We start from the raw sequence: 14,277 nt of genomic DNA, 5'->3' as shown, positions 1-14,277 counted from the left end.
AGTCTAGTGCATCCTATCCCAACCTATCCCATCCTCTCCTCTCCCTCTCCCTCTCCCTCTCCCTCTCCCTCTCCCTCTCCCTCTCCCTCTCCCTCTCCCTCTCCCTCTCCTCTGCTCTCCTCTGCTCTCCTCTCCCCTGCAAACCTATGCTACTCCATTCCATTCCATTCTGTTCTGCTGTGCTCTGCTGTGCTCTGTTCTGCTGTGCTCTGCTCTGTTCCATCCCATTCTGTTCTGTTCCGTTCCATTCTGTTCCATTCTGTTCCATTCTGTCTGTTCTGTTCTATTGTGTCCTGTCCTGTCCTATCCTATCCCATTCCATTCCCAGCATATTACTATACTCACCATGACCAACAAATTAAAAAAAAAAAAAAGGAAAAAAAATCTGAGAGAAAATAAATCACCCTGACTAATGGTTATTCTGATGAGTGCTTGCACGGAAGGTCTCTGTACTTTGATCCACTGTCTTATTATAAACAAATATACGAAACTTTCACAGACGTATGTGATGTTATTTACATAATTGGTATTTTTAGCTAGAACCACAACAGACCTGGCACTACAGAAACATAGATAAATAGGTGTAGTATAGTTCGACTGACCTCACACTACGTAAAAATGTCTTAGCTACAAGCTAAGTTACAAGCACAAACATTGTATCATCCTCCTACAGTAAGACAGGTATTGAAGCCTCTTAATAGAACAAGCACATTATTCCAGGCAGAGAGGACACTACATACCTGCATTCTTGTCCCTTATCTTGCATCCTATTTTTGGACCTCTTCTGCTTTTGTTCTGCCTGTGAGCATCTGGAACTTAGTCCTGCTTTATTCTGCAGGCTGACTATTCCACATATTGTAAAGGATTTTATTTCATGTAAAAATCAATTTTTGCAACTGTTGCACCAGCTGTTCTGTACATGTGCAGGCACTGTACAAACATTGCCTGAATTTATTTTCAATATGCATTGGCACAACTCTAGGCAAGTAGACATAATTTTGACTGTTTATGTTAGAATAACATAGTTTTTCTATTTCCATCTTCAATTATCTTGCTTAGCTCTGTAAGCAATCTGCTCTGTTAAAGACAGAACTCTAAGCCAGTCTTAGCTTAACTCTCTAGGTGAGCTGGCTGTTCAGGGAGCTCTAATTTCTTATGGAATCTGGCAGTTTGCAATGAATAATTAGAAGTTTTCCTTGACTAAAATCCCTGTCTAAGTACAATAAGGTATCACTTTCTAAAGACAATGTTAGACAGTTCTTCCAGATGGTTAATCAACCTGGTATAAGTGATGGTGATTTGGGTTTGCAGTGATGGCGTTCTGAGCATTTTTATATCCAGGATGGTAGTAAGCTATCAGCCTTCTGTGGCTGACATCCTTCGTTTAAAACAAACAAACAAAAAAAGTAGATGTTTTATATCACCATGGTGCACATATTTTCATGTTCATTATGTTCAAGATACACAGAGTGAGATATTCAACACATCAGATAGATAGTAACTATAAAGTATTAAAACAAGACTAAAAAAAAAAAAAAGTTGAATTGTACCAGAATCTAAATTATTTTTTTTTTTTTCTGCAGGGTACTTTGTGGGTTTGTGGTGTTTTTTGTTGTTATGGTTGTTATATCCACCATCTTGCACTTGCACATTATCAGCCGTTCTTTTGTACAGGAAACTGAAGGCCATTGTTTTGGGAGGACACCTTGCACTTGCAAATATGCAGACCAGAAATGGAAATGTTTGTTCATCTGTTTGAGCAGTTTCTTGAGGCAGAGGGCCTCACTTCATGCAATTAAAATACGGTAACACGGTGTTTAAGGAAATGCAAAACCAGAGAGCAGTAATGGAGCCATCCAGTGGACTGTTGTGAGACATACAGCCAAGATAAACCAAAATTAAATAATCTGATTTTTTTCCACATTTTCGTTTGCAAGATGTTGGGTGTTCTGCTTTTGTCCAAAACCTGTATGTACTACTAAAAATAAAATTCCTTTATCTTTTGTGTTCATTGTAAGGAGCTAGTTTTCCCAGAAGCATGAGAGTTTTTCGAGATCAGGGTGTAGAGCTGTATTTTCTAGAATTTTCTAGCTTAGTTTCAACTAGACTGTGAACATCAAGTTCCTTTTTTTTTTTTTTTTTTCAGTGTATGTAATGAAAAAGGAAATATACCATATAGAAACTAATGAGTTTGGAAGATATTCATTCATCCCTTTGATTTCTATTCTGAAATACAGTGTAATCCTAACATTTTCAGTTTTAAGGGTGGGATGTTTAACTGAATTTGAAGAGTTTCCAAATTCTCATAAGAGATTTGTTTGGATTATTTTCAGAGATTCTTACAGGTTTGTTTTATTGTGGGGTTTTTTTTTTTTTCCACTTACCAGAGTAAATTGAAAAACAATGGAAAAATATTACTTTTAATGCACAAGATTTGCCAAACAGAAAATATTAGAGACTAGCTCAAGGAGTAAGGAGAAATTGGCAGCCTTTCCTAAGCTTGGAGAAAATTTTAATTGAAAAGAAAATTAAAATTTATCTTTATGCCAAATGACACAGTACATAGTAGATTTTTCTTATGATTCTTACTGATCTAAACCCAATCAGGGTTAGATCTTTGGTAAAATAATTTGACTTTGTTTCTTGGCAAAGAATACTTAAATAGTTATAACCTTAGGTATAGTCACAACATCAGCAAAACATGCAACTGAGCAACTGTTAATTGAAAAGGTAAGAAAATTTCAGCACCAATATCAGAGATGGCCTTCAAACTTTTGTTCCTTCCTGTATGGTATGCTCCTCTGGGGCATCTCCTTTGATTTTCTTATCGATTAAAAACTATCAGTATAAAACAGTGTCCTGAGTGCAGCTTTTCTGAACCTTTTGAATCTTTTGCTGAAGATAACCTGACATAACAGTCATAACAGACAAAACAGTAAGTGTGGGTTTTGAAGTATGCCTCTCCTTAACTTTCTTGTCTTGAGCAACTTCAAGGACTTTGTCTTTTTTTATTCACCTTTTACTAAATGTGAAGCAAATCAAGTGTTGGATAATCTTTGTGAGCAGTCTAGGTAAGTATGTGAAAAAATTCTGAATTTAGCCAGGTTAGGTTAGAATATCAAATAATTGATGCAGTTCCACAATGAACAAAAACATGAATAAAGATCATGCTCATGAAAATTAATTATCTTGCATTATGAATACAGTAAGTAATGTGTCTAATATTATTTGTTACTTCACTGTCTTTTTTATATAAAATTATTAGAGCTTTAAGGACATTTAAGTAACTCTTTTAAACTTGTTTATTTATTTTACTACAGAATTTGGAAGCCCATAAGTCTCATACAGGTCTAAAATGAATTCACATACAAAGTTGAGGACTATGTATGCAGGAGTTCAGGGTATCATTTCTTAATGCTGTAGTATATGGACTGTAGCTCTGGCTGGCATACCATTGCAAAGCCTTACATCCGGCAGGTCAGCAATTTCTGCCTGTGAATTTTGTCCTACATGCCTATGCAAATTTGTCTGTTAAACAAATAAAAGCCTGGCTACTATTTAGCTTCTTCTGTGTTGGCTGAAAGCTCTGCTCAGAACTGTGTTAAATTGTTACAATCATGATTTTCGGCTGTTCCACTGGATTCCCAAACTATTTTGAGAGCACTCCTTCTATTGATGAAAATGTGTTTGCTGCTGTTACGTTCAAAGTACAGTTATTTTATATTTCAGAAATGATTAGATAATTATTTTTATAGTCACACTAATATTAATAACTTGTTTAATTGATAAATTAAAACACTTGAAAATCATGTATTCCAGGAGAAACACTGCTCCTTTTTCAGCTCTTTACTAATTTTTAGTTTGGGCATGGTTGGCCAATGGGAGAGAAGTGAGCAGATCCTGTTTTTAAATGCAGCTCAGTCGCTATACTTTTACATAACTACCAAATGAATTCTATGCCCAGCTCAGGTGGTTTGCTGGTACTTCACAAATGCAAACTGGAAACTGCCTCTATGTAAGAAAACCACAGTATATCAGCTGATGCCTTTAATCAGGAAGAGCAGTACCTTTGTTACAGTTGTTACAATAAGTATGGACTCTGTTTGGAAGGTTGTTACGCGTGTATTGATTCAAAGGAGCACAATGCAACCCTGTGTTGAATGCTCCTATTTAAAAAAACTGAGATAGAAAGCCTCTGCACCAGGCACAGCCTACCATGGTTGTCTAACTATACGGTAAGTCCAGAACATTTTGAAATGGGCTGCAAGGTGACCATAGTTCACATACTTATCTCATTGGAAGTCCGGTTTTGTATTTTGAATAAAACAGTGCCATTTTATTTTGTCCTTCCTTTATATCAGTTCAATGAAATTCAGTTTAGGCTGGTTTAAAATACATTTCCTGCAAAACAGCTTCTTCTCAAAGCAAACATTAAGGAATTGTAAATAGAATACATTTAGTTAAAAGGTACAATCTGATGATTTTATTAATGCTGGCAAAACAATTGTGTTGCTATGAGATGCAAGGCATTCAGGCCTGAGACCTGATACAGTGTACACTGCATACCACGTGTCCTGCTAACTCAAACCAGATAGAAAACAGTGTTTTCTCTTTTCTCATGGTAATTTTACTCCTTGGCATTTTTGCTTCTTGGGTTTCAGGTTTTGGGTTGGTTTGTTGGTTTGTTTTTTTTTTTTTTTTGTTTGTTTGCTGTTTTCCCCTATTCTCTCTAGTCTATATTTTCCTCTTTTCCCTATTCCTTCTATTCTCTCTACTTCTTTTTTTTTTCTTTTTTTTTTTTTTTTTCCGGTACTATTGGCTAGAAGGATGCAGTTTCTTGCCAGCACTGGTCTCTTTTTGTATGATGAGGGAGGAAAGATCAACAAATAGAACTTCTGTCTTGATTTCCAGTGGAACTGAGAGGAAATAATCCAAAACATATCCTTCTTTCATCTGTTTTAAATGTCTGGAGCTGGTGAAGAGGCCTGACTTCAGAATATAAGAACAGGTTTTAAAAAATGGTAATTTAAGAACATATGATCATTTTCTACCTAGGGCAAATCTTTCCACCTAGGTTTTCTTATCACCTTCACATGCAGCTGTTAAAAATGAGGTGGCATAGCTGATCTTTTCCTAGACATTCATTATGGAGCAGCACCAGGCTATGTTTTATTCATCTGTTAGATGAACTTACCAGTTATTGGAGAATAGAAAGCATTTTCACAGTTACCCTGAGAAAAGGGCACTTTATTTCTGAGGTTAAATTTTGAGCCCATGAAATCACGCTGCAGTTAGGGACCTATTTTCAAAATAAATTGGTTTCAAAACATGAGTTTAAATTACTTTCAGGTTTTACGTCTGCCTCTGACTTTCTTCTGCCAGATATGATAGGCTGAGAAAGTTGGGACTGTTCAGCCTGGAGAAGAGAAGGCTGCGTGGAGACCTCCTAACAGCCTTCCAGTATCTGAAGCGGGCTTATAGGGATGCTGGGGTGGGAGTCTTCATTAGGGACTGCAGTGACAGGACAAGGGGTAATGGGATCAAACTTAAACAGGGGAGGTTTAGATTGGATATAAGGAGGAAATTCTTTCCTGTTAGGGTGATGAGGCACTGGAATGGGTTGCCCAGGGAGGTTGTGAATGCTCCATCCCTGGCAGTGTTCAAGGCCAGGTTGGACGAGGCCTTGGGTGAGACGGTTTAGTGTGAGGTGTCCCTGCCCATGTCAGGAGGGTTGGAACTTGATGATCTTAAGATCCTTTCCAACCCAAACTATTCTACAATTCTGTGATTCTATGAGGCTTTAGGATTGTATTTTCATATTTTAAGAAAAGTTACTCTTATGCTAAAGACATATTCAAACAGAAAAGGATTGAAACAGAGTCTTCATTGTGCAGCTGAACCGGCAAGTGTTCAAGAAGCAGAACAGTTACTAGGAGATCTGAGAAACCATAATTCACAGTAGCCCTAAAGCCTTTCTAGAGTCTGCCAACACAAGCAGGTTCCAAACAAAAAACCTCAGAGCCACAGTTTTCCTATACTGACTTCTCAGCTCTATCACCCCACTCTGGTTAATCTGGCCCAGGAATTAATATACTTCTTTCTTAATTCTTGGGCACTTGTGAATTACCAGTGTGCACCACTAGTGTAAACTGGTGATTCAGCCTGTTTTAGAAAAACATTAGTATTCTGACACAAGCTGAAGCATAACTTTTAAAACCAAGGAGACTAATAATGGCAGTTATCACTGCACTGAGCAGTAAAGTTGTTCTTAGCATCTTTAAATGTAGCTGAACTTTACTGTGGAATGTAGAGGACTCAAGGGCAGCTCTTCCATTAAGGACAATAGAGTTCATTTCCACAACAACTGTACCATGAATCACACATGAATCACCTTGGTGATATCTTTATTTCCCTTGTGCTGAACACAGACAATGTCCGAATGACAGCAGCAAGGTAGGCATCATAACCATAGAAAAGCATGGTGCTGTAGCCCAGAGAGGTGGGGACTAGCTAAAAAGCATCACAAGTGCCACTGTTTTATCTCAGATTATAGCTCACATTGCAATCTCTTTTTTTCACCCCTCAAAATGCCCTCATTAGAAAGCCTTCTGCCTTCATTGACAAGTAACACACAGATTTATGTAATAAAATTATTTTAATATTAACCATTTATAAATTAGCATCTCATACAGCCAATAGTCTCTTTGTTTAACAAATGCCTATTCCACTGTGATAAAGTGTATAATTGTCTTTAACAATGGAATTACACTAGTATGTCTCTGGATTCTCTTATCAACAATTTTTTAGAGAAATGATAGCTGCTTATTAGCACTAATACTACACAATTGCCCACAAAGTAGCTCCATGTTTGAGTGGCAGAATTGCTAGTCAACAGCCTACTTCAAACTTAGGGTCAAAAAAATGTTATTACTAGAATTATAAAAAAGAGTAAATATGTTCATTGTATTTATTTGATTCATTTGATTAAAGTTTCATGTTCGGAACTAGGACATCAGTTCTGAGTGAGACATTACTCTGTTTAGATTTCTATTTAAAGTAAGATATCGTAAGAGACTATAACAAATGATGAAGAGAATAGGCTTGCAGGCAAGAACAGAGAAGGGTTGCAGTGTATTTCTATGTCTAACCTGTGGATTTTAATGTGTTTTGTGATTTAAGGGGAAGCATAGGAAGTAAAAGTTCTTCTAGGCTAAATGACTAGGAACTAAATGTCTACTATGCCTCTAATTTCACAGCCAGACTTTATGACTGAGCTGATCCTGTCCATTCACATGGTTGTTCTGTATTTACACAGGTAGTTCTTAACTTTCAGCAACCCATGGTAAATTCCTGTCCCTATGAAATTCAAATTGAAAGTCAACTTCAAGTCATATTACTAGATTTAGGGTGATAGCTGATGGAAGCTGAAAAATAACAAGTATATTGAGATTAATTTTAGGTTATAAATAAAAATATTAGCTCATCATCATAAATTAAAATAGTGCTTTTGGATACTGAACAGGTGGCTAAAAAGCAAAAAGAGAATATTGTCAGATTGCCTCTTTGCCCATAAAAATACTGGACCCTATACTGCCATAAAGGCTGCAGGAATGAAGCCCGAGGTACACTCACTTCAATATGAAGCTAAATATACTGCCAATTTGGCTTGCAGATGTCTTATGAGGCTATGTTGTGTCTGTATTTCTAAATTGTCAGTTTAAAGCTAGCAAAACCTTAAATGTGTTCTAAAGAATCAAGAGGAAAGCTGCTGAATGTTTCAGTTACTTGTAAAAACAGTAGATAATACAACACTGAAAACACTGGATGCATAATTAAGAAGACTTTATAGAACTCTTACAGTAATATAATCTACGAAAAAAAGAGACTACCTGGGTTTCACACTTGAGGATTTAGCTCAATGTCCTTCTGAACAGAAAATTTCATATAAACAAATGTTTTATTCTCACCCAAAGGATTTTTATCCCATTTTCATGTTCATGATGCTCCTCCCAGAAGCAACTTTTCCAGGCATAAATTCTTCTTCACCAGCAGTTATCATAGAGTAATTGAGATTGGAGAAGATCTCCAGAAATAATGTAATCAGCTCTGTTGCTCAAAGTGAGGTGAACTCGAACATGTTACTCATCATCATCACTTTTTGTCTAATTCATGACTGATCTTGAGATCCATCTCATCATCAGAAAAAAATCTTATTTAAAGTTCTTCTTTTTATCTACTGCAAGAACTGGGTTTTGCGCTGCATCCATATCACAGTAAACTCCAGTTTCAAAAAACATTGAGCAATTAACCCTGTTAATTATTAGACTAATTTAAATGATAGGCAATTGAGAAGAATGAGTACTGTCCAGGTATTGAAATGACAGATGGTCTTTAAAAGTGTAGCAAGTTGTTAATATCTCAATTACATGGTTTTGGGGAAAAAAATGGCAAAGGCACCTCAGTATGACAAGGTGAAATATTAATTTCTCTACTCTTGAGTCAAGCCCATAAAATATTTTCAAGGCATATCTTAAGAATAAAGCTTAATTGTTAGCAAAAATTACCTAACTTTAGAAAGACTTTATTCTTTATAATGTTAATCAACATATGATAGTGGTTAATACTAGTTTTAATACTAATGTGTTAGTATGACTCACAATCTAGGTTTTGTATAACCTTATTCAAGATAATTGCATAATTACTAGGAAAATACTGAAAGTGTTTCAGACAGAAAATGTGGAGCTGCCAGCAGAGGTCAGAATGTATGGGTCTTCTAAAAGCGTACTTTGAATTATGTACCACTTACTTCTAAACAACAGTTTTATAAGTAGCTTAGACTGAAAACAAAACAAACTCATAATTTATTACTAATGAACTACTTTCCATCTTTCTAAGCTGTCAAAGTAACGAAACCAGACTGAGAAATATTGCAAATTCTGTAGTAAAGATGCAGTGAATAATGAAGAACATGACTTTCTAAATAGCCAAAATGCAAGTACACCCCATGCATGGACAGCTATATTCTTTTTTTTTCTTTTTTTATTACTATTTTTTCCCTTCTCAGCATTTTTAAACAGGAAAAAGAATAAAATTCACTGTGCTACCTAAGCAGTTAACATGATGTCTATTGAGGAGCTAAAGCTTCAAACAAGCATTAATAGATTTAATTTCTCTTGTGTATGAACACTTACCTGTTATCTTACAGGTAATCATACACCCCAGGGCACCATTTCACTTTGCCTGTCTTATTTTCAGTTCTCTGTACAATTGTAGAATAACCTGGGGCCAGAGTGGAACATAGGCATGAAAGAATTTCTTTAAACATACCATTATGACTTCTTTGAATTGTGATTTGCACTCATTTGGGAAACTATTGGTACTATGATAAAAGAGACTTGGGGCCCATACGGAGATTTCAAGACATCACCCTCTGCTTAGCTATGTGAGAACTACAGATTTTTACCTGGGGTTAGTGTACTTAGCTCTTCTATTTGTTGGTTTTCTATAGGAAGGAAGGAATGCACATAGAATCATACTTTTCTTTTTGTGAATAGTTTTCAAATTTTTTCCTTATCCTTCTCCATTTTCTACCTTTTAGCTATTTTTTTAATATATCTTTCTGCTCTCCATACTGTGTCCTTGTTTTCTTATCTGTTCTCTTTCTTTATATTTTTCTTTTAAATTTCAATCCCTTTTGCTAGACTGTCGCACCCCCTTTTTTCGGATACTTCTCACATTCAGTCGCTGAAACACTGTAGAATCACTTAATTGACAAACTGGCATCAATGATGCATTAAACAACATTAATTTTTCTTATCAATGTCTGCTAATCACTTCAGTTACTTGGATTGACAACAGTTAGGCTTGAAGCCCCCTACACCAACTTGAGTAGAACACTGAAAATCTAGTTGCTTTATCTTTTTAAATAATTTTACAAGAAAGCAGTGCAAATGCCAGTTTTGCTGGTAGTGCCTAACAGGGCAGTCTTAATGTTACAGAAGATACCATGTCTGTCAGACATAACTTCAATGTCTATGAGAAAAAAACCTACTTGTTACGGAATCAATTATTCTGGTAGTAATTTTCATAACTTGTGGAATTTAGGTAACACTTGTAGCTGGGTGTACTAGCTTTTCCAGTTTCTAACATTATTAGACTACCTAATATACATTCTGATTATCTAATAAAACTGTAGTTTATTCATTATTTTTAACAGCCAGGTGGAAGAGGAAGGGACCCTCACAGAACTGACCAGATTTCAATACTACAGTGCTTACTGCATTTCCTGAGATTGTTCTAGTATTGAGAAGATTATTATTGCAAGAAAAACTACACCAGAAATAATCAGGTAAAATGACAGGTGCTTCTAAATTCATCTGATAATCATGTTGTAATTAATTTTTGCTTTCCAAATGGACCTTTGTGTTCGTTATACAGTTTTCTGCTTTGGAATAGCCTGTGTGTTTCAGTTTGAGTTTTCTGAGGCTCAAGAGGGAACCTTTCACTTGTTATGATATTTTTTTCTGATACTGAATGTGTTTTCCCTTGGGCTCAAGCCTGCATGCAGTTATGAAAACGTGCTTTGGGATGAAATCAATAGGATTTCTTTTGCTTGCTTTTATGTGTCCCTTCTATATGTTTGTGTAGGTTGTATTGAATACTTTCGCTCCTTGGATTAAATATTCGGTAAGTTCTAAGACACTGCAGCTGCCTTTGAGTCATAGTATCAAAATATAATTTACACTGGAAGAAACTTGGGAGGTCATTTCCTCAAACTACCTGCTCAAAAGAGGCATGACATCCATGTCTTCAGTGTTAGATGAGCCCTTGTCCAGCTCAGTTTTAAAAAACTCTGAAGATGGACACTACCATATCATAAACTGTTCAAATTCCTACATATCTTCCCTCCCCCCCCCCCCCCATCTTTACAGGCAGTCAAAATTTCCCTTGCTACAACTTGTGCCAACTGCCTATTGTCCTCCGCTGTGGACCTTCAGGAAACCTTGGCTCCCTCTTCTCTGCAGTCTCCCAAGCCCTGCTGTTCTGTGCTCTCCTTCTCACATGCTCCATCATCCTAACCGTCTCCTTCTCAGCCTTGCTCCAATATGTGCAGGAAAGCTGCAGACTTTACACAGTACTGCAGATATGGCCTTACGAATGCCAAATAGAGGGGAGTTTTCTTTCCTTGACCTGCTTGGCTGTCCCCTTCAGTCATTCTCAACACAGGAGATCTAGGCCCCATACTGGTTGGAAATAAACATCAAGGTCTGGAAAAAGAAATTGTTATCGTTATTTTCAGTCTGCTGAGAACTTTTTCACAACTTGCAGAAGTCAACTTTGGATCCAAGGCTATTAGTGCTGTTCACCCGATTTCCACGGGGTGGTGCTAGAGAAGGATAACTTCAACGAGCTATATATTAGTAGGAGCTGTAGGTCGGTTAGCATCTGTCTATCGTCCTTGGTGTTAAGTTAGTTAGTTAGCCCATGTAATTTGCCAGAGACAATAAAGAGAGCAGCTGGTAGAGAATCTGCTCCTCTGCAGCTATTCACATATACAAGGAACATGAGGAATTGCGTTTAAATCACACAAACGTCAGAGAAATTTAGTCTGCCCATGACTTCCTTGGATAGGCAAATTCTGGACAGATAGAAACAAAACTAAGATAACATTTTTAAAATCTCTGTTTATACACACCCTCTACTTCGGAATTCATGCCTCATATATCTAAAAGCAGCAACACTCAAACAGAATACTCTTCTGTCTAAATCAGTGGGAAACTACAAGATAAATATATTATTATATTTATTGTACTGTCAACATCATCACATCATCCTCGCTAAGAGAAAAAAGACCCTTGACTTCAGACTGAGTAAGTGCAGGAGTGAGAACTTAATACCAGGGAGGTGGCATAACTGAGTCTTTGTCTATTGATGTGCTGTGTTACTTAAGTTTCTCAATAGGAACTGCATGATTTGGATTACTTACAAGTATTAGTACTCTTGCAATTACACTAATGCTAGATTGTAATTTTTTGTTTATACTGTAAAAGCATTCATTAGACTAACAATTTCTAATTCTAATTTCTAGTTCTTTCGTCTGAAGGCGGTATGTAACACAATGCATATACTAGGAACATATTTCAGGGCTAGCAGGGCTGACTGCCAATCTCTTGCTTTAACACAGGATAGTTCTTAAACTCACACTTAAATGCAGTCATTCTTTTACCAGTTTTCAGTGTTTTTCACTCTAAGTGTTGGGTTTGGGGTTTTGTTTGTTTGTTTGTTTTTTCTTTTTTTTTTTTTTTTTTTTGTTGTGTTTTTTGTTTGTTGGTTGGTTGGTTGGGTTTTTTTACTATAAATGATCATCCCCTCTCCATGATTGAAAGTATTCCTGTTTCCTAAAAATTAGCACATAGATTCTAAGATAATATAGTCCCCTCTATTAAATATATCATTTTGGTTAGTTTTTTTCAGATTAACTAGCATAAGGATCACATTGTTTATAGTTATTGATGTTATTCTCACAAATTTTATTCTAACAAGTCACAAAGTTCTAAAAGTTATATATGAAGGGTACTTGCATTAAATTGTTCTGCAGCAAACAAAACTTGGTATTTTCTTCAAAGCACAGCTTTTGAAGAGGACAAAAAATATTTCTATTAATATTGTAATAATTGTCACATCTGCTAAGTAAAAGTTGAATATCAGTACTGTTTTGAAAATAAACTGCAAAATAGTAATTATGTTTCAAATTCAACTGTTAAATGCATTGATAAATGGGTTTGCATTCTAAAGTGTTACAGGCTATATTTTTCTAAAAGACTCACTGGTTTTCATTCTCTATTTTTTTTAATAAAATTTCTACATGCTTTCTTCCTCACAAAAGAAAAACTTACCTGCCACTCTTGAGACACTGAGATTGGTGCGAATAAAAAAATGTCAGTTTGAAGAGTTGGTATGAGGAAAACAAGAATCCAGGAAGAATTAGGATCCAGGAACTGATAACTTGTTTTTCTGTGTACTTCTACAGTTACAAGCTGCCTGAATTTATTGTGTTTCCTGAGAAAAATTGTAAAATGACCTTACTATATTAGAACTCACATCTGAAACTTTACCAAATTACCACCACTGCTTTCCATAAGGGCTTCTATCCCTTAAATGGTAAAAAAAAAAATCTTACTTTTAAGGTAGATGGTAAAGGTACAAAATTCTGCATAGAACCATAATTTCAGTTTTATCCATAAAATAGATTCAAAATTCACTGCTGTTAAGGATACTTTTTTGCTGACATCAGGAATGGTGATTTCATTAGTATGCTTTGTATGTGCTTTATGGTGAATTGTCATCATTTCATCAACTTACCATCTAGAGAGCATGTTCTACAATTTAGTAAGCTGATCACATTGCCAATAATAAATGTGGACTATGAAGTGGTAGTGTATCAGATAGTGAATTGAGGGTGGACTAGACGATCTTTAAAGGTCCCTTCCAACCCATACTGTTCTATGATTCTAGAAATTATTATACCTGATACATAACTGAATTTATTGTGCAACATAATAGATAGTGCTACAGTAATTTAATTCTAGTAATTTAATTCTAGTATGCTGAAGTCAATATCTAGAGTTTGGGGTTTTTTCTTCCTATTGACTTCACTGAACTCTTAACATATCCTGAAGTTGTGTTATTTAGGGAATACTCAAAAGCTGTCTTCTGTTCAGGCAGCAGTGGAAGCAATGGATTGATTTTCACTGTTTGAAGAACACAACAAGCTCAGCAGTGAAACTCCACACTGCTAGTAGCAGGGGTGGGGAGGAAATCTTTCAAGATCTCACAGACCTTTGGAGTTTGGTCTACTGTAGATAACTACCTTATTGTAATGGGCATTGGTGTGATTGACGCTAAGATTCCTATTTCAGGTATGCATTGTTGATTATATTTACACAGAACAATTCCTGCAACTGTGTTGTTTTGTGTAGTTTGTAGGTTGTAGGTTGTTCCACTGTTTTGTGTAGTTTGTAGGTTGTTCCACTGCAACTAAGCAACAACTTCTTGGCATGGGTGAGTAATGTGTGTCATTTATACACATGTTTGCATCAAATAACACCTACTTACACCAAATGACTTGCATTTAAGAAAATTGCCACAAAATCACAGTGGTACTACATGCACAGCAGTGGAAAACCAGATCTTTAAGAGCTAGTGATCCTCATCACTTGTTATTTGTCTTCTTTTGTATTACAAATGTTTTGTTCCTTGTAGGGTATGGCCTGTTGA

The sequence above is a fragment of the Neopsephotus bourkii genome, unplaced genomic scaffold (genome assembly GCF_033783945.1).
Source record: "Neopsephotus bourkii isolate Nb327-2 ecotype Australia unplaced genomic scaffold, CSIRO-AGI_Nbou_v1 NB_550, whole genome shotgun sequence".
NCBI lineage: Eukaryota > Metazoa > Chordata > Aves > Psittaciformes > Psittacidae > Neopsephotus > Neopsephotus bourkii.
Note: the sequence above shows the minus strand (reverse complement) of the source record.